Source organism: Lissotriton helveticus, chromosome 1_1, assembly GCF_964261635.1.
Source record: "Lissotriton helveticus chromosome 1_1, aLisHel1.1, whole genome shotgun sequence".
Classification (NCBI taxonomy): domain Eukaryota; kingdom Metazoa; phylum Chordata; class Amphibia; order Caudata; family Salamandridae; genus Lissotriton; species Lissotriton helveticus.
The window spans coordinates 22,586,099-22,609,263 of NC_136057.1; the positions used below are offsets into that span (position 1 = coordinate 22,586,099).

Below are 23,165 nucleotides of genomic sequence, written 5' to 3' on the forward strand. Positions count from 1 at the left end.
CACAACGGCACCACCAATTCCGGGGATGCCTGGCTCCACCTTGGGGACTCCCAGCAAGGGACCATCCCACAGGGAAAGCCAGGACGGGTTCCCCAGAGTTATACAGCGCCGGGACGCCCCGTTGCTGGGGCAGCTGTGCGCTTTACAAGTATACTACATTTACATTTACTACATTTACCTTGCTCTGAAAGCTTTTCTACCTGCGATCGAGTCCAACTCGGTCCTGATCCAGACAGACAACTCGACCACCATGTTTTATCTAAACAAGCAGGGTGGTACGCAGTCACGCCCTTTCTCACTGGAGTCTCAGGCGATCTGGCACTGGCTGCTAGCCTGGAACCTCTCAGTGGTAGCAGTACACTGTAGGAGAGTAGGGTCTGCTTCCTATGGTCACCCCCACTTTTTGCTTTTGCTTTACTGGTTTTCGACTTAGATGTGGCTGTGGGCCTGCTAATCAGACCCACAGCCCAGATGCACTCTCTCTAAATTCACACCATGTACTCTAGGTACATCCACAATTGGGAATGGGCTCACCTTATCAGCCCCTGTAGAAGTGTACCCTAGGTACCCAGGGCATGCATGCAGCATGTATTATGGGCATGCAGCATGTATTATGCCACCCCTGGCTGGCCACTCAAACTGACACAACTGGCTGATCACTCAGCTGGGGCAAGGTTGTGTAATCACCCCTTGCTTAGGTATAGTATTCCTATATCTACCCTTAAATATAGACGCACAGTAACCTATAAGTCACTCCTATGGCAGGCCTTAACAATCCTGGAGGCAGAGTGCTTGGTTATGTGTGAGATGGTGCTCTAGCATGAGCTGAGCCTGTCTGCAGCTTTCGGAACCATGAACTTATAGCTGTTCTATGATATTGCCATAACATATACTCTTAAGTGCATTATAATCCTCGCGGTTGAATGCTATCTTTGGTTTGGCTTTATCTAAACATGTCGTGAAAGGTGTCATACGCTTTGGAATACTACCCCCTCGCCAATTCTGGCGACGGGGGTAGCATTCCACCCTTCTAGAGGGAGAAGACATGTTAGTTCTGACTATCCCGGGTAAAGTTAACCAGAGCCCCAGCATCACAAAAGGGATGCTGCTGCCACAGACACAAGTCTGACCTCCTGCTGCTGGGAGTCCTTCCAGCGAGGGAGGCCTGGACAATAGGTTTCCTGCCTGGAGAGGTGCAAGCACCACCCCAGACAGGATTTTGTGTATTGGGACAGGCGGGCTGAATAGAATGAGACATGCCTGGGGCACACTAGGTGCTCCATGCATACCCCAGTTCAAACCGGTTGCTGGGGCACTCCTGCCCCAGCTCTGGCGCGAAACTGCACAAAGGAAAGGGGGTGTAACCACCCCCCTTCGTAGTCCCACCCATAGGAGGGACCTAGTGAGTAAACCAGCCTCCTTTAGTTGTATAAAGGTAGGAGCTGACCCAGGAGACTTTAGATTAATCCTGGAATCGAACTGAAGAAGAAACTCTGGACCCTTCGACATTCAACTGAAGCTGAAGACTGAAGAATCTCCTTTGTGGCCAAGGAGTGACCACCCTGGGCAACCAGGCACCATCCAGAAACTCGACGGCTTGCTTTGTCCCCGTTCCCGCAGGAACCCGAGCACAGAGCCTGACAAGACCTCGACTCCCGGACTCCTCTGACCCCACTGCACGACTCCAGCACAGCTGAGCTCCGTGGAAGGCATCGGAATTCGTGGAAGCAGGCAACTTGGAAAGTCTTCAACTTGCTAACAGCGCAGCTCCTGAGGCATCCTCGAAGCTGTGCCCTGGGGGCTGAGATACCCCGACACCGAGCTCCACCTGCACCGATGACCAGCCCTCCACATTCCACGAGATCTGCGTGGGGCCCTTCTGCTTGTGTTCTGCTCAACGCGTTGTCCGTTTGCTGGCCCGTTGGCTAGTAGCCCTCTAACGATGACTCCTTTGAAAATCCATCGCTGGTCTGGTTGCTCCAGACTGGCCCTCGCTTCCCTGAAAAGGTCAAGTACCCCAGACCCTCCTGGTCTGCACCAGAAGCCTTTTGTGTATCCTGCTTGGGTTGCCTTTGCTTAGGCTTGTTGGCTCCGATCTTGAAGCCGACCCCTCCATCTGCAAGAACCTTCGTTGGACAGCTCCTCTCCAGCACCTGGTCATCCTCGACACCTCCTGGTCCGCGTGGCTGCAACGACAAGCTTCACATCTGCACCTGATTGCTCCTCGACGACACCTGGTTCCTTCCTGGTTCGACCCGGTCACTGGCTAGTGACCTTGACTCTGTCCCCTCTGCTTTCAGGCCTTCTTCAACTCCGATCCATCCTTGGATCCACCCGGACATCTTCCTCCTGGTCGCCTGCAGCATCTTCTTCCAAGGCTCCATAGGAAACGACGAGAAAACCCGACACACTTTGACACCTATGCACCCGCAGCCCGTGGGTGAGGTAACTCGAGTACTTCGGTGCTCCTGTAGGGATTGACTATCCTAATGTCCAGTTTTGCTAGTTGTGTAATCCTAGTTAAACCGGAAGTGTCCTAAAACTTCATTATTTACCTTTTTACGTTCCTATTGACTTTCACGTGAGAGTACTGACTCTGCACGCGCCGCCTGTGGGCCTCCTACTCCTAACCTAAGGGTCAGATAGTGTAGCCCCAGCGATCCTCTAGGCCCTAGGCCTTTCCCTTTCCAAAGTCGTGGTTCTTATACCACTTACTTAGTATATGGTTTTACGCGCCCCTAGGGCCTAACTGTAAATTGTGCTATTTAAAGCATTTCTGAGTATAACTTGTTATGTGCTTTTGCCTCTGATCTCATAAAGAGTTCAGAGGAGTGTGTTAGTGAATAAATACATATGTATTTTATATATTTCCTGTGTGGTGTCCTTTCATTTGATATTCAAGGGGTTACATATGGTAAAACAGCTGGCTTTACACGCCCTCAAGAGTCTTTTAGCCTAAGACTGTTCTGTCCACGCTACCTCTAGGATAGCTGGTCTATAAGGTTGACTTACAACCATCACCATAAGGGTTGTTTGGACAGGTGCAAGGTGTTCACTAGAATAGTGAACATCATATACCAGGCCAACTTCTCACATTGGTGTGCAGCGGTTGGGATTAGAGCTTGCTGTTGTTTTACAACTTGTAATCTTGAGATATCATTTGAAAGATCACATAGGTACCTGTAGGTACATAAAAAACAAGTCTTAGTATACTTAAGTTCTACTGAACTTAGCTGTTGTAGAGCCTAGGCCTAGCACACCCTGACTACAACTCCTAGATAGGTTCTGTAGGAAAACACATAGTGTATATAGGTGCAACACTCCCACCTCACTAGAAACCATGTCTCAGACAGTGAACCCCAGTGGTTCTCTGCCTGCAGAAGTAGATCCCTTGGGGACTGCTTCAAGATATGAAGCCTTAGCCTTCCAAGAATTGAGACAATTGTGTACTTCTAGAAGGCTAAAACAGGGTTCAAACCCTACCCTAAAGTTCTTAGTTGAGCTTTTAGAAGAGTATGATGCTCAAAAGACACCTGACTCAGGTGCTTCAGGTAGCTCAGATGAAGTCCTGCCCTCCACAGAGGATACCACTGATACTCCAGTTCCAGATGAGGAAGAAGGAGAAGGGGGAGAGGGAGATGATTCTGATCCTGAGACAAACAGTCAGACCATACTCAGAAGGCTTAGTCAGGCTAACTTAAGCATACATGGGAGTCAGTATGGGCAGCCCTCATACAGACCCCCACGTGGGCTTAACCAAAGGCAGAGAAGAGGGCGATCCCATTCCAGGGACTCTGTCAGATCTCATGCTTCAAATAGCTCTCATGGCCTTCCTCAGAGAGGGATGACTTCCCCTCAGAGAAGGGAACATGAGGCCAAGATGAGAGAGGCTGCTCTTGGGATTGAAAGACAGGAACTTGAGGTTGCCCTGGCCAAAGAGAAGCTTGCTCGTGCTAGAGAGCATAGAGAGAGTGGGTTAGAACCCACTGGTGGCAGCAATATCCCTAAGGATGAATATAGGTCCTATGAAAATAGACACCTAAGCAAGATTGTGCCCCCCTATAAAGAAGGGGATGACATCCACAAATGGATCACTGCTTTGGAGAAGTGCAGCAGGTACCCCAAAGTCAGTGGGCAGCAATCTTATGGCTCTCCTTTTCTGAAAAGGGTAGAGATAAGCTCCTCACAGTTAGTGATGGGGATGCTAACAACTACTCTGTCCTGAAGAGTGCTCTGATTGATGGGTTTGGCCTAACCACTGAACAGTATATGTTGATGTTCAGAGATACCCAGAAGACACAGACTTAGGACTGGACTGATTTTGTTGATTGTGCCACTAAGGCTCTGGAAGGCTGGTTATTGGGAAGTCAAGTTAGGGACTATACAGGATTGTATAATTTGATCATGAGAGAGCAAATCCTTAGCAACTGTCAAAACCAGCTATTGCATCAGCACCTGATTGACTCTGATCTGACCTCTCCCCAAGAATTGGGAAAGAAGGCAGACAAATGGGTCAGAACCAGGATCAAGCAGAAAAACCAGAACCAAGGGGGTGATCAGAAAAAGGCAGACCAGAAGGGTAATGAGCAGAAACAAAAAGACCAGAAGTCTTCACCAGGCCCCCAAAAGGCACAGGGGGAGGGTGGCTCCACAAAGAACAAACAAAAACAAGAAGGTCCAAAGAAGCCCTGGTGTGGATACTGTAAGTCAGTCTCTCACTGGTTTAGTGAGTGCACCAAGAAGGGCACAGCACCAACCACCAATGCCCCTAAGGCAACTGTTCCCCCTAGTCCAGTTGTAAGTGGTGGTTCCCAGCAAAAGGGTATAGTAGGGTTAACCCTGGGAACTGAGTTGGACTCTGGCCTAGTCAGAGTACCAACTCAGGCAGTTCTTGTCTATGATGGGGACATAGCAATGTCCTCTACTGTAAGTCCCAGTAATCTGAGCAAGTACAGACAGACACCTTTTATTAATGACATGATTGCTCAGGCCTACAGGGACACATGTGCCAGTGTCACTATGGTGACACCTAACTTTGTGAACCCTGATCAGATCATACTAGGTGAAACCTACCTAGTGACCAATGCTAGCAATGCCACTACCTCCCATAGTATGGCAGTTGTTAACTTCTCCTGGGAAGGGGTAACTGGCCTCAAAAGAGTTGTTGTGAGTTCAGGCCTTCCAGTAGAGTGTCTGTTAGGTAATGATCTTGAATCCTCAGTTTGGTCTGAAGTGGAGTATAGGACCCATGCAGAAATGCTGGGAATATCAGCACATGTCCTTGCTGTGACAAGGTCACAGGCCGAAAAGTGCTTACCTGAACAGGTGCTGGATCTTGAAACAATAGACCAGCCACCAACCAATAGAAAGAGCAAGAGGGTTAAGGCAGTGCCTTCCCCCTGCCTCTGGGTGAGGATCAGCCCTCCCAGGAGGATGATTCTGAGATCCAAGAGGGAACTGTCCTGGAAGAACTTGAACCTGATCAGGTTGAGTTTCTTGGGACAGGGGGACCCTCAAGGGCAGATCTGAGGCAGGCTCAATTAGATTGTTCCTCTCTTGAACCCCTCAGACAGCAGGCTGCTGCTGAGGCTGCTGGGAATGCTCAAGGTACCCATAAAGTGTATTGGGATGATGGGCTCCTTTATTCAGAGGCTAGAGACCCCAAGCCTGGTGCCTCCAGGAGGTTGGTTATTCCCCTGCAATTTAGGGGCTTCCTTCTTACATTGGCCCATGATATTCCCCTAGCAGGACACCTGGGCCAGAATAAGACTTGGGACAGACTTGTCCCTCACTTTCACTGGCCCCATATGTCAGAAGATACCAAGGAGTTTTGTCGCTCCTGTGTTACCTGCCAAGCCAGTGGCAAAGCAGGTAGCACAACAAAGGCCCCCCTCATACCACTACCTGTGGTGGGGGTACCCTTTGAAAGAGTGGGGATAGACATTGTAGGATCATGCCGCCAGGTATCCAGAAGTTATTCCCCTGAGGACCACAACAGCTCCTGTTGTAGCAAGAGCCCTACTTGGAGTTTTCTCCAGAGTGGGCTTTCCAAAGGAGGTTGTCTCTGACAGAGGTGCAAACTTCATGTCAGGATATCTAACTGCAATGTGGAAGGAGTGTGGTGTCAACTATAAGTTCATCACCCACAGTGCAATGGGCTTGTGGAGAGATTCAACAAGACCCTCAAAGGGATGATAAAAGGGTTACCTGAAAAGCTGAGGCGAAGATGGGACATCCTTTGACCCTGCCTTCTGTTTGCTTACAGAGAGGTCCCACAAAAGGGGGTTGGCTACAGCCCTTTTGAGCTTTTGTTTGGGCATCATGTAAGAGGACCTCTATGTCTTGTGAAGGAAGGATGGGAGTTACCTCTCAAAAAGCCTAAACTTGACATAGTGGACTATGTACTTGGTCTCCGCTCCAGGATGGCTGAGTATATAGAGAAGGCTTCCAAACACCTTGAGGCCAGCAAAGAACTTCAGAAAGCTTGGCATGACCAAAAGGCTGTGCTGACTGTGTGCCAGCCAGGACAGAAAGTATGGGTGTTGGAGCCAGTGGCCCCAGCAGCAATCCAGGACAAATGGTCTGGACCCCATACAATAGTTGAACAGAAGGGAGATGTCACCTACTTGGTGGACCTTGGGACTTCCAGAAGCCCCCACAGGGTGCTTCATGTCAACAGACTAAAAGCATTTGTCGACAGGGCAGACATAGGCTTGCTCATGGCTACAGATGAGGGGCAGGAGGAAGAGAGTGACCCTCTCCCAGACCTGCTTACTCAGAACCCTGATGATGGGTCAGTGGATGGTGTTGTCTTTGCTGACAGCCTCTCTGAACATCAGCAACAGGACTGCAGACAAGTTCTTCAGTCCTTCACACATCTGTTTTCTCTGACCCCAAGTCAGACAAGCTGGTGCACCCATGAGGTGGACACTGGTGACAGTCTGCCTGTCAAGAGTAAAATCTACAGGCAACCTGACCATGTCAGGGACTGCATCAGGACAGAGGTCCAAAAGATGTTGGAGCTGGGAGTTATTGAGCCCTCAGAGAGCCCTTGGGCCAGTCCAGTAGTCCTGGTGCCAAAACCTCACACCCAAGATGGTAAGAGAGAGATGAGGTTTTGTGTGGACTACAGAGGTCTCAATGCTGTCACTAGGACAGATGCCCACCCCATCCCCAGGGCAGATGAGCTCATTGACAGATTGGCTTCTGCCAAGTTCCTGAGCATATTGGACCTGAAAGCAGGCTACTGGCAAATCAGGTTAGCTGAGGATGCAAAAGCCAAGACAGCATTTTCGTCCCCAGGAGGACATTATCAATTTGTGGTAATGCCCTTCGGTTTGAAGAATGCACCTGCCACTTTCCAAAGGTTGGTGAATCAAGTTCTCACAGGACTGGATGACTATTGTGCAGCTTATCTTGACGATATTGCTGTCCTTAGCTCCACCTGGGAGGATCACCTGGTCCACCTGAGGAATGTTTTAGAGGCTCTGCAAAGGGCAGGCCTCACTATCAAGGCTACAAAGTGCCAGATAGGGCAGAGCAAGGTTGTGTACCTGGCCCACCTGGTAGGTGGGGGTCAGGTTCAACCACTGGAGAGTAAGATCCAGACCATCAGAGACTGGACTCCTCCAATCACACAGACACAGGTCAGAGCTTTCTTGGGCCTGTCTGGGTACTACAGGAAGTTTGTGAAAAACTATGGGTCCATTGTGACCCCACTGAATGATTTAACTTCCAAAAAGATGCCAAAGAAAGTTCAGTGGACAGTTAGCTGTCAAAAGGCATTTGATGACCTGAAGCAGGCCATGTGTACTGCACCTATTCTGAAAAGTCCAGATTACTCCAAAGAGTTAATAGTCCAAACAGATGCTTCTGAGTTGGGTGTGGGAGCTGTACTTTCACAACTGAATATAGATGGTCAAGACCAGCCCATTGCTTTCATAAGCAGAAGGCTGACCCCTAGAGAGAAACGTTGGTCAGCTATAGAGAGGGAGGCCTTTGCTGTGGTTTGGGCCCTGAAGAAGCTGAGGCCATACTTGTTTGGCACTCACTTCAAGATTCAGACAGACCACAAGCCCATCCTATGGTTAAATCAGATAAAGGGTGAAAATCCCAAACTTCTTAGGTGGTCCATTTCCCTACAGGGGATGGACTTTAAAGTGGAACATAGACCTGGGACTGACCATGCCAATGCAGATGGACTCTCCAGATATTTCCACTTAGAACATGAAGACTCAACTGGTCAAGGTTAGTTTAATGTCCCTAAGTTTGGGGGGGTGAGGGGGGGTTTGTAGGAGAGTAGGGTCTGCTTCCTATGGTCACCCCCACTTTTTGCTTTTGCTTTACTGGTTTTCGACTTAGATGTGGCTGTGGGCCTGCTAATCAGACCCACAGCCCAGATGCACTCTATCTAAAATCACAACATGTACTCTAGGTACATCCACAATTGGGAATTGGCTAACCTTATCAGCCCCTGTAGAGGTGTACCCTAGGTACCCAGGGCATAGGTGTAACCAAGGCCTACCAGGGGCTGCAGCATGTATTATGCCACCCCTGGCTGGCCACTCAAACTGGCTGATCACTCAGCTGGGGCAAGGTCGTGTAATCACCCCTTTGCGCAGGTATACTATTCCTATATCTACCCTTAAATATAGACACACAGTAACCTATAAGTCACTCCTATGGCAGGCCTTAACAATCCTGAAGGCAGAGTACTTGGTTATGTGTGAGATGGTGCTCTAGCATGAGCTGAGCCTGTCTGCAGCTTTCGGAACCATGTCCTTGTAGCTGTACTATGATATTGCCATAACATATACTCTTAAGTGCATTATAATCCTCACGGTTGAATGCTATCTTTGGTTTGGCTTTATCTAAACATGTCGTGTAAGGTGCCATACGCTTTGGAATACTACCCCCTCGCCAATTCTGGCAACGGGGGTAGCATTCCACCCTTCTAGAGGGAGAAGACATGTTAGTTCTGACTATCCCAGTTAAAGTTAACCAGAGCCCCAGCGTCACAAAATGGATGCTGCTGCCACAGACACAAGTCTGACCTCCTGCTGCTGGGAGTCCTTCCAGCGAGGGAGGCCTGGACAATAGGTTTCCTGCCTGGAGAGGTGCGAGCACCACCCCAGACAGGATTTTGTGTATTGGGACAGGCAGGGCTGAATAGAATGAGACATGCCTGGGGCACACTAGGTGCTCCATGAATACCCCAGTTCAACCCGGTTGCTGGGGCACTCCAGCCCCAGCTCTGGCGCGAAACTGCACAAAGGAAAGGGGGTGTAACCACCCCCCTTCCTGGTCCCACCCATAGGAGGGACCTAGTGAGTAAACCAGCCCCCTTTAGTTGTATAAAGGTAGGAGCTGACCCAGGAGACTTTAGATTAATCCTGGAATCGAACTGTAGACGAAACTCTGGGCCCTTAGACATTCAACTGAAGCTGAAGACTGAAGAATCTCCCTTGTGGCCAAGGAGTGACCACCCTGGGCAACCAAGCACCATCCAGCAACTCGACAGCTTGCTTTGTCCCCGTTCCCGCCGGAACCCGAGCACAGAGCCTGACAAGACCTCGACTCCCGGACTCCTCTGACCCCACTGCACGACTCCAGCACAGCTGAGTTCCGTGGAAGGCGTCGGAATTCGTGGAAGCAGGCAACTTGGAAAGTCTTCAACTTGCTAACAGCGCATCTCCTGAGGCATCCTAGAAGCTGTGCCCTAGGGACTGAGATACCCCGACACCGAGCTCCACCTGCACCGATGACCAGCCCTCCACATTTCACGAGATCTGAGTGGAGCCCTTCTGCTTGTGTTCTGCTCGTGCGTTGTCCGGTTGCTGGCCCGTTGGCTAGTAGCCCTCTGACGATGACTCCTTTGAAAATCCATTGCTGGTCTGGTTGCTCCAGACTGGCCCTCGCTTCCCTGAAAAGGTGAAGTACCCCAGACCCTCCTGGTCTGCACCAGAAGCCTTTTGTGTATCCTGCGTAGGTAGCCTTTGCTTAGGCTTGTTGGCTCCGATCTTGAAGCCGACCCCTCCATCTGCGAGAACCTTTGTGGGACAGCTCCTCTCCAGCACCTGGTCGTCCTCGACGCCTCCTGGTCCGCGTGGCAGCAACGACAAGCTTCAAATCTGCACCTGATTGCTCCTCGACGACACCTGGTTCCTTCCTAGTTCCACCCGGTCACTGGCTAGTGACCTAGACTCTGTCTCCTCTGCTTTCAGGTCTTCTTCAACTCTGATCCATCCTTGGATCCACCCGGACATCTTCCTCCTGGTCGCCTGCAGCATCTTATTCCAAGGCTCCATAAGAAACGACGAGAAAACCCGACACACTTTGACACCTATGCACCCGCAGCCCGTGGGTGAGGTAACGCAAGTACTTCGGTGCTCCTGTAGGGATTGACTATCCTAGTGTCCAGTTTTGCTAGTTGTGTAATCCTAGTTAGACCGGAAGTGTCCTAAAACTTCATTACTTACCTTTTTACGTTCCTATTGACTCTCGCGCGAGAGTACTGACTCTGCATGCGCCGCCTGTGGGCCTCCTACTCCTAACCTAAGGGTCAGATAGTGTAGCCCCAGCGATCCTCTAGTCCCTAGGCCTTTCCCTTTCCAAAGTCGTGGTTCTTATACCACTTACTTAGTATATGGTTTTACGCGCCCCTAGGGCCTAACTGTAACTTGTGCTATTTAAAGTATTTCTGAGTATAACTTGTTATGTGCTTTTGCCTCTGATCTCATAAAGAGTTCAGAGGAGTGTGTTAGTGAATAAATACAAATAAATTTTATATATATCCTGTGTGGTGTCCTTTTATTTGATATTCAAGGGGTTACATATGGTAAAACAGCTGGCTTAACAGGCCCTCAAGAGACTGTTCTGTCCACGCTACCTCTAGGATAGCTGGTCTATAGGGTTGACTTACAACCATCACCATAAGGGTTGTGTGGACTGGTGCAAGGTGTTTACTAGAATAGTGAACATCATATACCAGGCCAACTTCTCACATACACCTCCCAGGAGAGCAAAATATCAAAGCAGGCACTTCGAAGATCAGCCAGACTGGGTGCTGCACGACGAGGTGATGGCAGACCTTTTCCATCATTGGGGTCGTCCATCAATAGAATTGTTTGCAGGCGACGAAAACAAAAAATGCCATGCCTTCGTGTCCAGATTCCAACGTCCAGGGACAAGGGGGAATGCACTTTTGATGGATTGGTCAGGGACATTTGCCTACGCCTTTCCTCCCCTGCCTCTGATCCCGAAGGTGGTGTCCAAGCTCATCAGGTCCAACATGAAGATGATTCTGATAGCTCCAGACTGGCAGCGGCAGTGGTGAAACCCGGACCTTCTTCAGCTATCGGTGCTTCCACACAGGAGACTGCCGTGCAGACCAGACCTGCTGACCAAGATGTGTGGGAGGATTTTTCATCCCAACCTTCCCTCCCTGAACTTCGTAGCATGGCTCCTGAGGTCCTGCAATATAGACACTTAAAACTTCCACAAGATTGTATGTACATTTTAAAAGAGGCTAAAAGACCCTCCACAAGATCGTCATATGCGCTCAAGTGGAATAGGTTCTTCCTTTCGTGTGTAGAATGTCACTTTGATCCTACGAAGGAACAGGAGGATGTCATTCTTCCTTACCTTCTGTATCTAGCTAAATCAGGGTTAAAGTATGCTTCTATCAGGGTTCACTTATCAGCCATTACAGCATACAGAAAGTCACCCAGCCAACCCTCTTTTTTCAAGATGCAGGTAGTTAAGGACTTCTTACAGGGGTTGAAGAACGTTTATCCCCCAGTTTGAAGCCCTTCTCCCCTATGGGAGTTGAACCTTGTACTAGCCAAGCTTATGGGTCCCCCTTTTGAGCCTATTCACAAAGCCCCTTTGCAGCATCCATCTTGGAAGGCTACTTTTCTAGTAGCGATAACATCAGCGCGCAGAGTAAGTGAAATCCAAGCTCTATGTGCGAAAGAGCCTCACACTGTTTTCCACCATAACAGAGTGGTATTATGGGCTCACCCTTCTTTTCTGCCTAAGGTGGTGGCTGGTTTTCATATTAATCAATCCATTTCCCTTCCATCCTTTTTTCCTAGCCCTTCGACCCCTGCGGAGAGGTCGCTGCATTCCTTGGACCTCAGGAGGGTGCTTAAATTCTATCTGGAGGGTACCAAAGGCATAGGAAAAATGACCAGTTATTACTGAATTATGGCGCCATGTGGACAGGCTTCCCAGCCTCTAAGAGATCCATCTCCCGATGGATCATGTCCTGCATAAAATTGGCTTATCAGCCAGCTAAAAGACCCTTGCTGTTGTCGCCTAAAGCGCACTCCACTAGGGGAAAAGCGGCAACAGTGGCTTTCTTGCATGATGTTCCAATGTCAGAAATTTGTAAGGCTGCGACCTGGAAAGCGGTTCATACCTTTACAAGGCATTACTGTTTAGAATCTGATTCCTGGGCTGATTCTCAAGTGGGCCAAGCCTCCTTGAGAAATCTGTTTGGATAGCAGTCTATTTGTACCGGCTTAGTTTTCTTTAAGATTTGTCGGTTGGTTTGCTGGTTATGCTACTTTGCTCGCAGGGAGATGAGGTGAGGCTCGCTATTCTATTCTAGTGCCTATGACTATTGATGAGGATCCCCTGGAAGAGAAGGATTAGTTACTTACCTGTAATCCTAGTTCTCTTTCAGGGGTATCCTCATCAAAGTCATAAGCAACCCTCCCGCCTCACCGGGCAAAGGACTTTTTATTAAGTTTTACAAATGTTATCAACTCTTTGTGTCATGGCTTTTTTCAGTCACCGCAAAGAACAACTGACCTAACTGTCACCCCATAGGCATGATGGGAAGCTGGGGGTCATGAGTGCCTTAAAGGCACGGTGTCAGTTTATTTCTATGGTGCTATGAGTTCGCTTTTAAGTCTTTCTAGTCTGTGTCTTTGCAATGCAGCCTGGGAGCTTTCTATGCTTTCAGTCCTTTATGAGAGTTTTCTGCTTACTGATGAGCATTAAAACAGTTTCAAAACATGTTTTATTGTTGTTTTTCCCTATTTCTAATGCATAATTTCATGTAATGTTGGGAATTCCTTACAGCAATGTTCAGCTCTGATGTGTATGAGGCTGCATTTGCTTATTTTCATATATATATGTGTATATATATATGGAGATATATATATATGTGTGGCACATATATGATTGTGTTTCCGGGGTCCCGCGCATGGGCGGGAATATTCTTGTGCTTATGACTTTGATGAGGATACCCCTGGAAGAGAACTAGGATTAGAGGTAACTAATCCCTCTTCACTGTCTATCACTGCCTGCCCTTCCCCTCCTGTGCCTTCGACACTCTCCCTGTAAAACCACTATGGACTCCTCTGCTCTGCTGATCTAGAGCTAGATTTGGACACAATGTTCATTGATTCGAAAGTGCTTTTGATCATTTACCCAGCGTGGAGTGTGTCTCAGTGTCTTTCCAGATTTGCCTTGTCTCAAGGGTCAAAACTGTTTTTATCTGTGGAGACCAGGTCTAGGCTAGGGAAAAGGCACGCGAATCAGTACTAAAGTATGTCTGATTAGGCACTGGCACGGTTTGAACGTTAGAATAATCAATCTCTGGGTGACAACCACGCCCAGCGTACTGCTGCCGCGTGTCAGGCGTCTCCCATGTAAATGTAAACCAGCTCAATGAGGCTTTTGGCTCGTGGTCTGATCTGGCGTCCAGCCAGAGATTGAACTGGAGAGCAATCACTAGGGAGGAGATACAGGGAAGCAATTATTAGTAATATTCTCCAAGCAGGTGAACTCTGCTGACTTCATCATGTGCTCCTGACTCAAACCTGTGGAGGTACACTGGCCATCCTTTATCAGTGGTATCCGTCGCATGGAACCACAGATTTCTTCACTTGTTAATTAAGATTTGAATGTCTCAGCTAGCGACCGTGTCTAAGAGTAGGCTATTATGATTTGCCACTTAACGTGACCCTGCACAGGACATTGACAAGCCTTCGGTAATAATAACTGTCCACTGACACTGGAGAAAGAGGCCATCTTGTGACGCCATCATGCACACAGAGAGGGGATCATTGTTTATATTGTTGTATTTAGGTAACAACCCATGTTTGCTTGTTTTTAGTGCTGCTGAGTAAATGAAGTGTCTCCTCTGTGGCTAATGCAAACTCTGGTCTCTGTCTCTTCCTCATTCTTTATCTCTTGTCGCAGGATTAAGATTGAGACCTGATTGTGTCACTTCTATTCTACTGAATGGGCGCTGTATTGCATTAATAGAACTTGGCTTGGCCCTAACGAGGCACTGAGGCACTGGTGGGTGGATGGGCGTCCCTCTGTTCTCTCGGGGTGCAATGGATTGAAGAGTGTATCTTTCTTTGCCCATTCGGGCAGCCTTGAGGTCGCATGTGAGCGTTGTGCTGCTGACCTTTCTTCTGCACCTCTGCATGAATCTGAAGGATAGTTTTAAGTATAAGTGCACAGTCACGCACGGGTCATGCAGGCCACAGTGCAGACGGGCATATATGATTGTGTCATAAATGGTAAGCACAGAAACGGTGCCAGCAGGGTTCCAAACTGGTTTGTTGGGTTGGTGAGCAGTGCGCTCGCTCCCTGGTACCATTTGCAGCTGCAAGGAGCTGGGGTGTCGTGCCCAAGCAAGGTGTTGACCGACTAGTTCCTGCCTTGAAAAGTCACTGGTAAGATTCGTCACCTATTAGTGTCAGGTTTTATACATGTTACCTGAGCAGCTCTGACGGCAATCTGCGTCACTCCCCAGAATGGATCTCTGGGCATGCCAAGGAGGACAAACCAGACAGAGCCAAACACCAGAAGCGAAGGGGAATGACAGAGCGAGAAAGTGGGAATGAGAGCGAGAGAGTAAGAGAGAGAGAGAGAGAGAGGAGAGAGTGGGAATGAGAGAGAGGGAGAGGGAGAGAGGGAGAGGAGAGAGAGGAGATAGTGGGAATTAAAGAGAGAGAGAGAGAGAGAGAGGAGAGAGTGGGAATGAGAGAGAGGGAGAGAGAGAGGAGAGAGGGAGAGGGAGAGAGAGGAGATAGTGGGAATGACAGAGAGAGAGAGAATGAGAGAGAGAGAGAAAGGGAGGAGAGGAGCGGGGGGGGGGGGGAAATGAGAGTGCGTGAGAGAGAGAGAGAAAGAGAGAGAGGAGAGAGTGGGAATGAGAGAGAGGGATAGAGGGAGATGAAGAGTGAAAGAGAGGAGATAGTGGGAATGAGAGAGAGAGAGGGAGGAGATAGTGGGAATGAGAGAGAGAGAGGGAGGAGATAGTGGGAATGAGAGAGAGGGAGAGTGTGTGTGTGAGAGAGAGAGAGAGAGAGAGAGAGAGAGAGAGAGAGAGAGAGAGAGAGAGAGAGAGAGAGAGAGAAGAAGAGAAGAGAGAGTGGGAATGAGAGAGGGAGAGAGGGAGAGTGTGTGAGGGAGAGGAGAGAGTGTGTGAGAGACAGAGAGAGGGGAGAGAGTGGGAATGAGAGAGAGAGAGAGAGAGGGAGAGTGTGTGTGTGAGAGAGAGAGAGAGAGAGAGAGAGAGGGAGAGTGGGAATGAGAGAGAGAGTGAGAGAGGGAGAGAGGGAGAGAGAGGAGAGAGAGGAGAAAGTGGGAATGAGAGAGAGGGAGAGCGTGAGAGGAGAGAGAGAGAGGAGAGAGCGTGTAAGAGAGAATGAGAGAGAGAGGAGAGAGGAGAGAGTGAGAGAGAGGGAGAGTGTGAGAGAGACAGAGAGGAGAGAGAGAGGAGAGAGTGGGAATGAGAGAGAGAGAGAGAGGGAGAGGAGTGGGAATGAGAGAGTGAGAGAGAGAGGGAGAGTGTGTGTGTGAGAGAGAGAGAGGGAGGGAGAGAAGAGAGTGGGAACGAGAGAGAGAGAGAGAGCATGCCCATGTCTTCTTCGGCGTGGCTTCCTCTTGTGTTACGTCTCTGGCTGAAGCACGGGTATGCACGGAGACTTTCCAATGATAAAAACAGTAAACCGATGAGGCCAGTTACATGCAGTATTTAGTAATAATGAAAAGCACTTCACTTTCAGAATAAACATACCATTAGCATGTATGCTCATTGGTACCGGAAAGGGGGGTCACGGTGAGTCTAAGCTAAGCGATGCCGGTGAGTCTCCAACCAGGGGAAAAAGGTCAAGGCTTCTCTAGGAAAAGGGACAAAGCCAAACCAGAGTCCGCAGAGCAAGGCCAGTGTACGAGCAAAAGAGGCCTAAGAACCGTGAAGGGAAACAGAGTAATAGGCCAAAGACAAAACAGAATCCAGAGGCCAACGTCGGAGTAACAGGTAAAGAAGTCAGAATACCTATGAAGGGTAAAGGGGATATAACTAAGCATGGGCGTAAAATCCGTTCCGCTCGCGGATTTTGCGGATTTTCGGTAAATTCGCAATCCGCGAACTCTCCCGAACTTGCCGAAAATTCGTAAAATCCGTGCGAAGCGGATTTTTTGCTTGGTCGCACTTGCCAACTAGAATACTATACAATTTCGTGGGAGTAAACACTTGCGAACACGTAGATGCGGTGGGCAGCGACAATCTCGCAATTGCGAGATTGCAAAATTTGCAATTTCGCACAAGAAATCCACCAGCAGGCAGCATAAACCTTGAAAATTATGATTTTTATCAGAATAACTCCTCAGGTTGACATTTGCCTGCACTTTTTCTTTGCAAGGAGTCCATTTTGGGGGGTGGGGGTGGGAGGAAGGAAGTGCCCCACAGTCTCCAACTTCCTGTTCCTGTCCACCAGGTTCCTCCCAGTGCTTTCTTCATGTGCTGGTCACTTTGATTTGGATCTTGACCTGGAAGGATTACTTTTTGTGGATGCTGCTGGATATTTGGATTTTTGCAAAACTGAAAGCACTCAGCAGGTGCAAAAGTTCAATCTTATCATTAGTAACCATTCCCTGTAGTGCTTCCTGAGGGGCCCCTTCAGAGTTCATTTGCCTACTTGCAACTATTCTATGACCCTGCTCTGACCCTCACAGCAGGCTCAGAGAATAGCTACAAGTATACAACAAAGGTCCTGTTAAAAAAATTACACTGCAACAGAAAGCAATTACAGACAAAACTGAAAGCACTCAGCAGGTGCAAAAGTTCAATCTTATCATTAGTAACCATTCCCTGTAGTGATTCCTGAGGGGCCCCTTCAGAGTTCAGTTGCCTACTTGCAACTATAGGCCACAATGGTCCTGTGAAAAAAAAGTGCACTGCAACAGAAAGCAAATTACAGATAAGGAAGCAGGTGCCAGCCAGACTGGAAGTTTAAATTCAGTGACACATTAATCAACCCCAAATTAATTCATGTCAGTTGAAGCAGGGCAGGTGTGCTTGCTTTTTTTCACCCCCATAATCTACAGTGATAAACCAACCAGAGGGTGGCAGTGATGTACCAGAGGGTGGCATGGGTGTACCAGAGGGTGGCAGTGGTGAAACAGAGGGTGCTGTGAACCTGTGATGATGAACCAGATGTAGAAACAACATAGTCGCGGCCGTTGCGAGCCGACAAGTAAGTTCGCAATTGCGAACTGGTACAGAACCCTCGCGAACTGGCAGAAATCCTTGCGAACACAAAAAAAAAAATCCGCAAATTCGCGAGAGTTCGCCGATTGCGAATCCGTAAATACGCAAGTTCGCGGATTGCCAATTCGCAAAATCCGCCCATGCTTAGATATAACACAGGTGAGTAATGTGAAATAATGAATAAAATAACAAAAAGCGGAGAAGCAATACAGCACCCAAATTGCCATGGAGGTTTCTAAAGTCTCTGAGAGGCTTAAATACTGCCGCTGCCTGCCGTCACCCACAGGTCCCGCTCCAGACTGGCTTCCTAGGCACGGTGCCCAGGCCACCATAGCACGGGCATCCACAACCTTAAAGAGATCTGCCTCACAGGTGTTCTGATAGCCATTCCCTAACCCTAATAGCTTGCTGCTTTCTGACGGATAGTCGTTGCTGTGTTCACAGTCATGTTTCTGCAGTTTTTACTTAAAACAGCAAAAAGGGGTCTACGTAATGCTTCAATGAGTCTTATCCTATGCCTAAAGGCTCAAGCGCCCCTCCCTGCCTGGATAAAGCTAAAGCCTTTCTGGGTGGCTTGTAGAACTTTTTTTTAAAGGCCTGACCTGGGAGATTGGACTATTCCAATCCAATTGGAGCAGGATCAAGCCTGATTTGCATGTTATTGCCCCCTTCGCATTGGCTCTCATGTTTGTGTTCATTTGGCAATCTGGATCCAACATCTATGCTGAACCCACCGGAAATCAAGCAAAGGATACTCTACTGGCTAAGAGAAAGAGCAACCGAGACACTGCATAGCTTTACTCTGTCTTTTCTTACAGCTGGGCTCCACTTACACTGCAAAGGGAAGGATCAGATAAGATCATGTAGAATGGCCGTCACCAATGCCTCGGAGGACTATCGATCCAACTGTCCTGTAGAGCCATGAAGTTCCTGAGGACTGCGGCACCAGAACTGGAAAAAAAGAAACCACTCACTAACTTACCAAGTTCTTGTACAACCTGTCCAGAAATACATTTATGGTATTGTCTGTATGTTTTATACTCATCTGTTCTTATTTTTTTCACCTAATTGCTGAGTACGTACCTTTGCGAGTTTTATTTCAAAATGTACATTTCTTGTATGGTGGTTTTCCACCCTTTTATGATTTTTTATGAAATCAAATACAAGTATTTATCATCATCACTGCAGAAGTATTCAAATATCACAAACAAGCAATGATTGATTTAGTATTTCACCAGTGAAGTTCCAAGCCACTGCGCTTAAAATGACACATGAACTACCTTCTGGCAGTCCATGTATTTCGAACTCATCAGTGATTCATACAATAAAGCTATTTCACTACTACTATTTCTCACTCTCGATTGGTGGTTGAACTTGAACTTCATAGAAATGAGCTACAAATGACACTTATGTAACGAAAGCGAGGAAATATCTGCATTACAACACTTTTTTCAGTGATTCATGAACTACGTCTGTTCCATGAATGATTCATAATGTACCAAGTTCATCTGCTGTAACATAATGAATTCCCATTAGTAATGTACCTTTTCTTTTGCAGCAAGGAAATTCTTTCCCACCTCCCTTCATTTTGAGGATTCTCTTCGTTCCTCTTAGAATAGCACGTGCATTTATAAGTCTATTTCTTGGTAGGATAACTCCAGACACAAATGTGCAGATATGAAAAGTCTAAAACGTGATCTTGTGTACAATCCAGAATACTTCTCAGCATCCGGCACGTCTGGCAACAAATGTATGGGCGCAGCATTAAGACTCTATCTTGCTTAGCAAAGAACACTCTGAATCACGAGGAACTTGTACTCCATGAATCTAAGATATCCACCACCAGACAAGAAGTCCCACACCAAGCAGCAGGCTCACTCTGAGCATGCCGCTGACCACTTCTGCTGAGAACGGCTCAGGGACGCAAAAGTTTGGAGGAGCGTGCCCAGTATATGCAGATGAGCACCGTATGTGAATGAAGATGGTGGCACAGAGAAGCTAAGAAATTATGGTATCGAATGTACCCATGATAATTACCAACAGTGGCAGTGTACCTATAGCGCCCTCTGGAGGCAAAAGGTCCCATATCCCTAAAGGTCTGGTGCCTCTGTTTGTTGTGAAAGATGAAATTAACAAGTGGTTTAAGGCTTATGAGACTGCCTTACAGATGCACAATATCCCTACAGAGGACTGGCTTTCCCAGAAAAATGTCAGAAATATGTTTTTGATTAATTTCTACAATAACATCTTTGATTGCTCCAGGGTCCTCGTGGTGAACGCCTTAATTAGCGCACTTGATGAAATAATCTGTGGAGGCATGTATCTAGTGAAGGGAGCAAAACCCAACTGTTCCTAGAGAAGGGACACAGGATGAGGTATCCCTCCATGAAGGAAGCCCTTGTCAGGAAATATTGTCTCACATCGTAAAAGAATAGGCAGAAGTTTAATGACAATCAGAAACTGTCCCAACAGACCTGGGTAGTTTGTGTGGATTCCTTTTGCAAAGCACTGGATGGTTGGGTGAAGGGCAGTGAAAGGAATATGCTACTTATCAGTATGCATCTGTTCTTGGCATGTAGGGCTGCTGATATTCATATCTGTGCATAGATCGCTGCCTAGTGTTGGGTCCGGATGATTGCACATTGTTGTCCTGGAAGAGTCTTCGAAGTACCACAAGATATGTGGCTCCTCCCTCGGACTACAGTGCGCATGGGCATCCTCTCCATCCTCAGATTGTTTTTTGCCATTGTGGCAGAGATGGAGTATAGTACAGAAAAAGATGTCCATGCAAAGAGTGAATGCTGCAGCTGCGACAGGCACCGGGGAGGTGGGTGGGCGATATGAATATCAGCAGCCCTACATGCCAAGAACAGATGCATACTGGTAAGTAGCATATTCCGTTCGAGGCATGTGGGCTGCTGACTTAGCGGTGGCTACCTGTGTTAAATGCAGCAGTCTGGAAAAGAGTTTTGAGAACAGCCTGTCCTACAGCAGCTTGCTGTTTTGAATGTACATCTACACAATAGTGTTTGGTAAATGTATGTGTGGTTGACCATGTGGCTGCTCTACAAATTTCGTGTAAAGGAATATTACCCAGGAAAGCCATGGATGCCCCTAGCTTGAGTGTGGAATGCGCTCTAGGGGGAACTGTTAAGGTGCGTTTAGCCTTTAAATAACATATTTGGATGCACTTAACAATCCATCTGGCTATACCTGATTTAGAAATAGGGTTGCCTTTGTGTTGCGGTGAGAAAGCAACAAACAACTGTTTTGTCTTGCGAAATGCCTTAGTTCTGTCTATGTAGTATAGCAGAGCTCTTTTGACATCTAGAGTGTGCAAGGCCCTTTCAACTACTGTCTGCGGATTTTGAAAGAACACTGGCAGTTCTATGGTTTGATTTATATGGAAATGGGAGACCACCTTTGGCATGAATTTAGGGTTTGTTCTGAGAACTACTCTATTTGCATGTACTTGAATGAATGGCTCTTGAATAGTTAGGGCTTGCAGCTCGCTAACTCTTCGAAGCGAAGTAATAGCAATAAGGAAAGCCACCTTCCAAGTAAGAAATTGTAGTTCGCATGAGTGTAGTGGTTCAAAAGGTGGTCCCAAAAGTCTGGTTAAAACCACGTTTAGATTCCAGACTGGTGAAGGTGGGTGTCTAGGAGGAATTACGCGTTTAAGTACTTCCATAAACGCTTTAATTGCTGGCACCTTAAATAGTGAAAGGTGTTGCCTGTTTTGAAGACATGCTGCTAACGCAGCTAGATGTATCCTGACGGAGGAATTGGCTAAATTGCAACGTTGTAGGTGCAAGAGATAGCAAATGATGTTTTGAGTAGAAGCATCAAGTGGGTTAATGTCATTGTTGGTACAGTAAATGACGAAACGTTTCCACTTTGCTGCATAACACGCTCTGGTAGTGGGGTTTCTTGCCTCTTTGATAATATTCATGCAGTCTGGGGGCAAGTTTAGGTATCCAAATTCTAGGACTTCAGGAGCCAGATCGCCAGGTTCAGCTGTTGCGGGTCTGGGTGTTGGATTTCTCCATGGCTCTGAGTTAGAAGATTGGATGTGAGTCGCAGCCTTTGATGAGGAACTACTGACAGTTCTAGGAACGTCATGTACCATGGTTGCCTTGCCCATGTGGGAGCAACTGGGATCAGTGTTAGCGAATGTTGGCGCATTTTGCGTGCCACCAGCGGTATTAATGGAGCTGGGGGGAAAGCGTACGCAAATCTGCCTGACCAGTTCATCCATATCGCATTGCCCTGCGACCTGACCAGTTCATCCATATCGCATTGCCCTGCGACTGCGGATGTGGGAATCTGGCGGCAAAGTACTGGCATTTTGCGTTTTCGCTTGTGGCAAACAGATCTATCTCCGGGTGTCCCCACCTCCGGAAGAATGGTTGGAGCACTGTGGGGTGGATTTCCCATTCGTGCATCTGTTGGCTGTGTCTGCTGAGCAGGTCGGCTACTTGATTGTCCTTGCCTGGGAGGTGCTCTGCCATGAGAAACATGTTCCTCTGAATGGCCCATTTCCACATTGCTTGAGCTAGGTGCGACAGCTGTGGTGAGTGTGTTCCTCCCTGTTTTTGAATGTAATACATAGCAGTCATGTTGTTCATCCGGATCAACACGGCTTTGTTGCACAAGTGTGTTTTGAAAGCTTTTAGGGCTAGAAAGATCGCCGTCAACTCTAGCAGGTTGATGTGCAGTTTCTTCTGCTGTACAGTCCAGAGTCCCTGTACTGTGTAGTGTAGGACATGGGCTCCCCATCCTATTAGGGATGCGTCCGCGGTTAACACTATTTGTGGGACAGGCTCTTGGAACAGTCGTCCCTTGCAAAGGTTTTGTGGATTCCACCAATACAGAGAGTTGTATGTTCGACTGGTCACCAACACTAGGTCTTTTTTTAAAAATTTTTTTATTGAAAAGTAACAACAACAATAACAGGTTACACAAGGCAAAGATGGATCAGGAATACAGTCATGGGTCCATGTACTCGGCGCTTCAACATTGTAGCATACATAGCACAGTCACAGTTTTTCGTGGGGGGGCAGCGAGGAAACTAGTAGCAATACAATGTAAGTAATATTTGGAATGTCAATCAGGGGGACAAGGTAGCATCGGGAAACAAATCTTGTGGGGGGGTGCATATATTGCCACGGTATGTGTTCCATTGTGACCAGATTCTGCCCCACTTCTTGGGCCTTCCACGCGACAGATACACAGTCTTCTCGCGAAACATGCACTAGTCCATATTCTCTGCCCACAAAGACACGGTCTGAGGCCTACGGGAACCCCAGAGCTGTGCAATGTCTCTTTTGGCGATCATATTACCAAGGGTCGCCCAGGTAATCTGTGCCGTATTGTAGTCATTGGGCTCCCAAACATTCAGGAGGCAGCGCCTGGCCTCGGGCAGTAGCGCCACCCCGGTGACTCTCCCCATTACGACATGCACACGGGACCAAAACTCGACCACCCCTGGGCATTCCCATAAAATGTGGAGAAAGGTACCAGTCACACCGCAGCCACGCTTACACAAATCATCAGAAGAGTAACCCATGCGCACCAGACTCGGGCCAGTGACATACACACGGCGGAGGATCTTAAGTTGAACAAATCTAAGGCGTGCGGG

At 48.0% G+C, this 23,165-nt stretch overlaps 1 long non-coding RNA gene across 1 annotated transcript in view; it reads right to left on the minus strand.

Annotated features, from left to right (window-relative positions):
* The window catches only part of LOC144815258 (uncharacterized), a 438,302-nt gene that overhangs the window by 383,428 nt on the left and 31,709 nt on the right, over positions 1-23,165 (minus strand). The window contains exon 2 of the long non-coding RNA XR_013606922.1: positions 18,358-18,475. This is a non-coding gene — a long non-coding RNA (uncharacterized LOC144815258). The remainder of the gene's footprint in view (positions 1-18,357; positions 18,476-23,165) is intronic.